Raw genomic sequence first — 6,000 nt, 5'->3', positions numbered from 1 at the left:
GGCGCTGGCGCGGCGGCTCCGCTCGGCCGGGTCCCTGTCCCGGGCACGGGGCGGGCCTCGGAGCGGGCAAGTCCGCCTGCCGGGAGGCGGGGGCCCGGGCCCGTGCGGGGGGCGGGGAAGGGGCCGGACACGCTTGCGCACACGGCCGAGGAGCCGACTCCGGGGAGCGGGCGGGCAGGCGGAGGAAGGGCGGGGAGGCGGAGGAAGGGCTGGGGCGCTGCTGCGCGCGGGCGGGGCTCCCGCTCGCCGGCCTGGGACCGTGTGGGAGAGGCGGAGGCCCGGGGCCGGGAAGCCTGGGCGCGCGGGGCGCGCGGGGTGGGCGCGGAGGGGCGGAAGGGGAGGCCGGATGGGGTGAGGGTAGAACCCGGGAGGGCGCTGCCTGTGAGCGGCGCCAGGATGGATGTGCCCAGCGCAGCCTCCGCACACTCTCCTGGGAACAATGAGACCCAACAAAGGGTTCTCGGCTCTCCCACGTGGTGAACCGCGTCCTTCGCTCGCTCTGCAAAGTGAGGCACGGAAGGGGGAGGGCCTTGTTCCGGGAGCCCACCCCCCCATCCCCGCCCTGGGCCCCGCGGCCAGGTGCCATAGACCTAGACCTGGGCCTCTCCTCTGCCCTCGTCGGCACCTGCAGCTCCGAGACTACTCCCTCTGCCGCCCCTCTTTTGCACACCAGTTTTGGCTTTGAAAAAGCTTCTTGGTTTCTGTTCCTTACAGAAGGCGCCAGGCACACTGTCGCCAGGGGAAACCCCATCAGGCTCCTGACCCTACTTCCTTGGGCTCAGACATCCCCCATCAAGCCTGGAAACAGCGCAGGGCCAGAAACCTAGTCCAGAAGTTACCCCCAGGAAACCCACAGCCCCCGAGGCACTCTCTTTCATAGGTGAGTGGTTCTTCCATGGGTGAATGGTGTTTACTGAGCCCCTGGTGAGTCACCTAGTGGGGACAGCCTGGTGCTGGAGGCTCCCGCCACTCCCAGAAAAGTCTAAGACCTGGTCCCTGTCTCCCAGGAAGCTTAGGATCTAGCCACAGAGAGAATGATCACAATGGACTTCTGTTCAAGAAGAAGGCAAGACAGGAAGTGACTAAGTGTGAGGTGTGAGTAACCGACAGTAAGTGCAAAGGGGGTTCAGAGACCTGCCAGCTTCAGGTTCACTTCAGAAGAAACTGGAGGGCTTGTTAGTTGAGAACAGGTAGTTCAGGAGGTTCTGCCGGAACAAAGTGGAGAAGGCTTAGGTGAACAGGATGAGCCTCCAAGTTCTTTCATAGGTGACCGTTTTGTTCTAAATCACACCTTGCACAGATAGGTTCTTTCTGCATCCCAGCTGTGTCGAACTTAACGTTTGAATGGTGCCATTGGCTTGGTCCGTCAAGCATTCCGTCAGAAAAGACTTAGCTGCATTCAGCTCGAGGCCTAAACTAAGCTTAGCTGGGTAGAAAGAAGCCAGTGGCTAAAGTCGGTGCCCCGGCCCAGTCAAGGGGAAAAAGGGGATACCCCCCCCATTTCACGGTCAGGAAAACTGGCCCAAAGAGAGTCATCAGATGCCCAAAGCACCAAGGTGAGTAGTCTGGCCAAGCTGAACTGAGACTCGTCCGGCTTCTAAACTTTGCTAACCCTTTGATGAGCTAGATCTAAACCCAGTCTGCGGTTCTGGCCATGAGCCACACCGACATCCCTCTGCCAGAGAACAGAACCGAAGGGCCAGCTCTCCCTCCTGGGGTCCTGATTCCCAAATCTACCTCTGTCACTGCATTGCTTGAGTTTTCTTACTAAAAAAAAAAAAGAAAGAAAGAAAGAAAAAAAAATCATTGTATTTTGTCAAAAGGTATTGTTGGTATTAAACTAGGCAGTGGACAGGAACTTGCTCTGGAAGTTCAATACACTATGTTAAGTGTGTTTTATGTGATGCAGGCGGCATCCCTTCTCTGGCTTATGGAAGTGGTCAGGTCTCCCCCCGCCCCTCGCTGATCCCAGGTTACCCGGTGCCCAGAAGCTAACTGTAATTCTGGCTCCTCCCCTCAGGCCGCAGTGTGCTTACTCATGATCTTTCCCCTTCGGGTTTCTTAATGGCACAACCAGATGCTTAGCTAGCTGCCTGGAAGCCATATCATCAGTGGGGAGGGGGAAGCAGTTCTGGGACCTTTTGATCCAGGGTGGTGGAGGAGGGATGGTCCTGGAGCCATCAGAGCACCACCCAGCTCCTTGCACCCTTGCAGGACACAGCGAGAGGTCATATGATGAAGCCAGCAGGGGTTTGACAACTCGGGACGGTTCTTCCCGGAAGCTAGCTGTGCCAAGGACAGACAGAACAAAACCTGACCAGCGGCTCGCTGGGTCCTGGTCCCGCTTGGAGCCATGCTGCTTCCGTTCCTTTTTCCTCCACCTCCCTTGACCTCTCTGGCTCTGTCTCCACAGGGGAGGAACTGGGGCAACCAGAGGGGCCACAGGAGCAGAGGGAAGGGGCAGAGGAGCGAGGGGTACCACAGAAGGGGCAGGTGCTTATCAGCCTGGGAAGCTGTGGCCCCCAGAGGCTCCTCCTTGGCAGCCGGCGGGTGTGGGTAGGAGGCCTGGAGCTTCTCGACAAACGGGCCTCACAGGCTTCTGGCTCCTGTCCCTCTCATGTGCCACGTTAACTTCCTGCCCACCAGGAGGAGGGAACAGCAAGATGCCGTGTGAGGAAGAAATAAACCCAGTCCAGCATCTCAGATGCTTTTAAAAATAGCAACTCTGGGAGGGTAGTTCAGCTCCTATTTTTATCAGATTTATATGGCCGGACCGTAGAGCTGAGCTGTTCCCAGGGTTCTCAATAGCAGGCAGGGGACATCACTGTTGTTGTGTTAGAAACCTGCCGGTAGGCCAGGACATTCCAGGAACCTTTAGGCTGGACGAGATCCCAAGAAGTCCTTGCGTGCAGCCCTCGCCTCTGCTTGGGGCCAGTCAATTAACCACAGGTAGTTTATCTTTTTTGCCCAAAAGTCACTTGGTTGCTGTGCCCTCCACTGCGTAATCTAGGATTTCACAGCCCTTCTCATCAGGAAGTTCTTTTAAATATCTAGCCCAAGTATCTCTGGTTACATCCTTTTCAGTCCTTCTCACAGTAGAAAAATCTAGCTCACGTTTACCCCATGGTGACTACGTCTACAAAAGGCTCTTCTTTAATCCCCACAAAACCCCTCACAGGGAGCACTCTTACCATTGCTAAATTGGGAGCAGTTATGGAATTGCCTGCGATCATACCTGGGGAATGGTGCGGATGCTGTGCCGAAGCCATCAGACCATTTGCTTCCCAGACGTGTGCCCTTAGCTCGGACTTTCACCTCTTCATCACGGTCCCGAAGGGCAGAGCGGCCCGTGTTCTCATTGTGCACTTGTACGTTGTGCTAAGAGCTTGGCTCTAGATCCCAGTGTGCTGAGCCACAGTCCGCCTTGACTGCCCGGCCTCTGCTTGTGCAGGCCATTTGGCTAGCAAATGTAGCCTGGAAATTTGCCTTCTCTCTGCATAAGGTCTCCCAGACCCCTCTGCCTTTTGTGGAAGGCATTCACTGCTTTTGTCATTACTTTGTAATGACCACCTGGGTTCCTCACTAAATCATAAGCTCCATGTGAGCTCTATCTCCAGATTCTAACTTAAAAAAAAAAAAAAAAATTCGGGGGCACCTGGGTGGCTCAGTGGGTTAGGCCTCTGCTTTCGGTTCAGGTCATGATCTCAGGGTCCTGGGATGGAGCCCCGCATCAGGCTCTCTGCTCAGCAGGGAGTCTGCTTCCACCACCCGCCCCCCCATGCCTGGCTCTCTGCCTACTTGTGACCTCTCTCTCTCTTTTAAAAATCCTAAAAAAAATATTTGGGAAGATGTGCAAAACATGTGTATTGAATTGAAACACTTTTTTTTTTTTTTTCTCCCGCCGCTCCCTCCCCGAATTGAAACACTTTAAATCAATTCAGTCCCTGCTTATTTTTTAAGTGGTTGAACATGGTAACTTCAAGTTTGTATAGATTTCAGAATCCAGTATCATTCCACTAATAATAGCATTAGAACAAACACAGGGTTGCCAACATTTATTTATTTTGCTGGGTGAGGATATTTTAAAAACAACCACCACCAATGACAACCATCTTCTTTAGAAAAGGACATTTTAAGATCATATATACATGCTTGGAATGAAGATTTTGGTCCTTTCTGAGAAGGAAGATCTACATCAGTCTATTCAGAAAGAAAGAGATACACGAAAACTTTGGATATGGAAGCCTTACAAGAGAAACAATTTCAAATGTTACTTTGTATGTAAATATTTCTGGATTTGTTTCTCCGTCTGGGGCTCTGTGTTCAACAGAGACATGCAGAGTTGAGCTCACATGTCCTTGTTCCAAAATGTTATTTTTCTCCTTTTCATGAAGGAATGTTGACAAATCCAGGACACTCAGCAATTTTGCTCTATGAGGAAACTTTTGGGCAAAATGAAAGGAGCCAAGGAACAATAGCAGTCATGCTTCCTTCCTTCTGCAGCCACGCCGAGGAGATAGTAGGCCAAGTACCGAGGGCTGATGGCCAGTTGTGGACACGTCCAGGATTTTTCTGGGAAGGGTGACATCTCCTACTGTTCCAGCACAACAGGGACACAGGCACGCACAGGGAAGGCACAGAGTCAAATGCAGAAGGCCTTGGTGGCAGCACACAGGACATGTCATGCTACCAGAGGGGACTGGTGTTTGCTAGTTGGTGAGGATAGGGTCGAGGGACACTGGATCTTACTCAGGAAGCTTTCTCGGGCAGCAGGATGTGTGGTTCTGCAAAGTGACATCAAGAGGAAAGCTAGGGCGTGGGGGGGTCGGGGTGGTGCGGTCAGCTGAACGTCCGACTCTTGGTTCCCGCTCAGATCATGATCGCAGGGTCATGAGATCAAGCCCCGCGTTGGCTCTGAGCTCAGCAAGGAGTGTACTTGGGCTTCTCTCCCGTTGTCCCTCTGCCCCTCCCACTCCCTTTCTCTTCTCTCTAAAATAAATAAATTAAAATCTTAAAAAAAAAAAAAAAAAAAAAAAGAGGAAAGCTAGGACAGAGAGGGGCTGTTTCTCACTCTGCATCCGCCTGGACTGAGAAGCAGGAGACCTGGGTTGAATGGAGTTTCTTTACTTGAGGGGAAAGCCTTCAGGGGGTGGGGGGCTGACCCAGTTGCTGTGACCTGCTCCAGACCAATGGTGCCTGTGGTGGAGGGGTGCACTTGGACCCCTGTGGTCCCTGGGAACAAACTCCCTAGAACTGACAGGAAGTGGCATGTGGTCAGAAAGCTTGGGTCTTCTAGAAGAGGGCCTCTGGGAGTTCAGATGAGGGAGTTCAGACAGTGACTGACCCTTTGTCTCGGCCCGTTTCTTGCTGCAGCCAGAGACGCCAGGATTCAGGTAAGGTGGGGTTGCCGTGAAGACACGGTCTCATGTGGTGACGAGGGCAGATCTGTGTATGTCAGATAGGGACTCAGTGGGATCAGTTTCATGGTTCACCACATATCTGACCAGCCATTTCCTGGAGGAGAAGCAGACACTCTAGTGGGCAGTGACCCTGGCTACTGCAGGGGCTTTTGGGGACAGAAGGTCAAATTCCTGAGGTCTTCTCCCTGAGCAGTCTGCAGCTTGCGGGGCTGTTCTCTGGACCTTAGTGACTCTGGCTTCAGGCGCCAGGGGAGAAGGGACACCCCCCCACCCCCCCACCCCCCGCCAAACAGAGTTTGTCCTGAAGGAGGAGCGCCTCCCAGCATGGCAAAGGAGCAAAGTTCTTAGAACCTCTCTAGAACAGCTCTTACTACTGTCTCATCCAACGCTCCCCCAACCCACTGAGATGCACTCAGGGAGTGTACAGGCTGGCGGGTCTTGATCTTCCTGTTCCCAGCGCCGCCTTAAAGTGCTGGTCCATCCAAGAGGTTTGCTAGAAACTTGACGGATGGGTGAGTAAACCTGAGAGGAAGGAGCAGCCTGGGACAGATCGAGCTGGGGAGTCCAGTCTGGGGAGGCA

Source organism: Neovison vison, chromosome 7 (genome assembly GCF_020171115.1).
Source record: "Neovison vison isolate M4711 chromosome 7, ASM_NN_V1, whole genome shotgun sequence".
Classification (NCBI taxonomy): Eukaryota; Metazoa; Chordata; class Mammalia; order Carnivora; family Mustelidae; genus Neogale; species Neogale vison.
The sequence above is the reverse complement of the archived record's forward strand: the minus strand, read 5'-3'. Positions refer to the sequence as shown.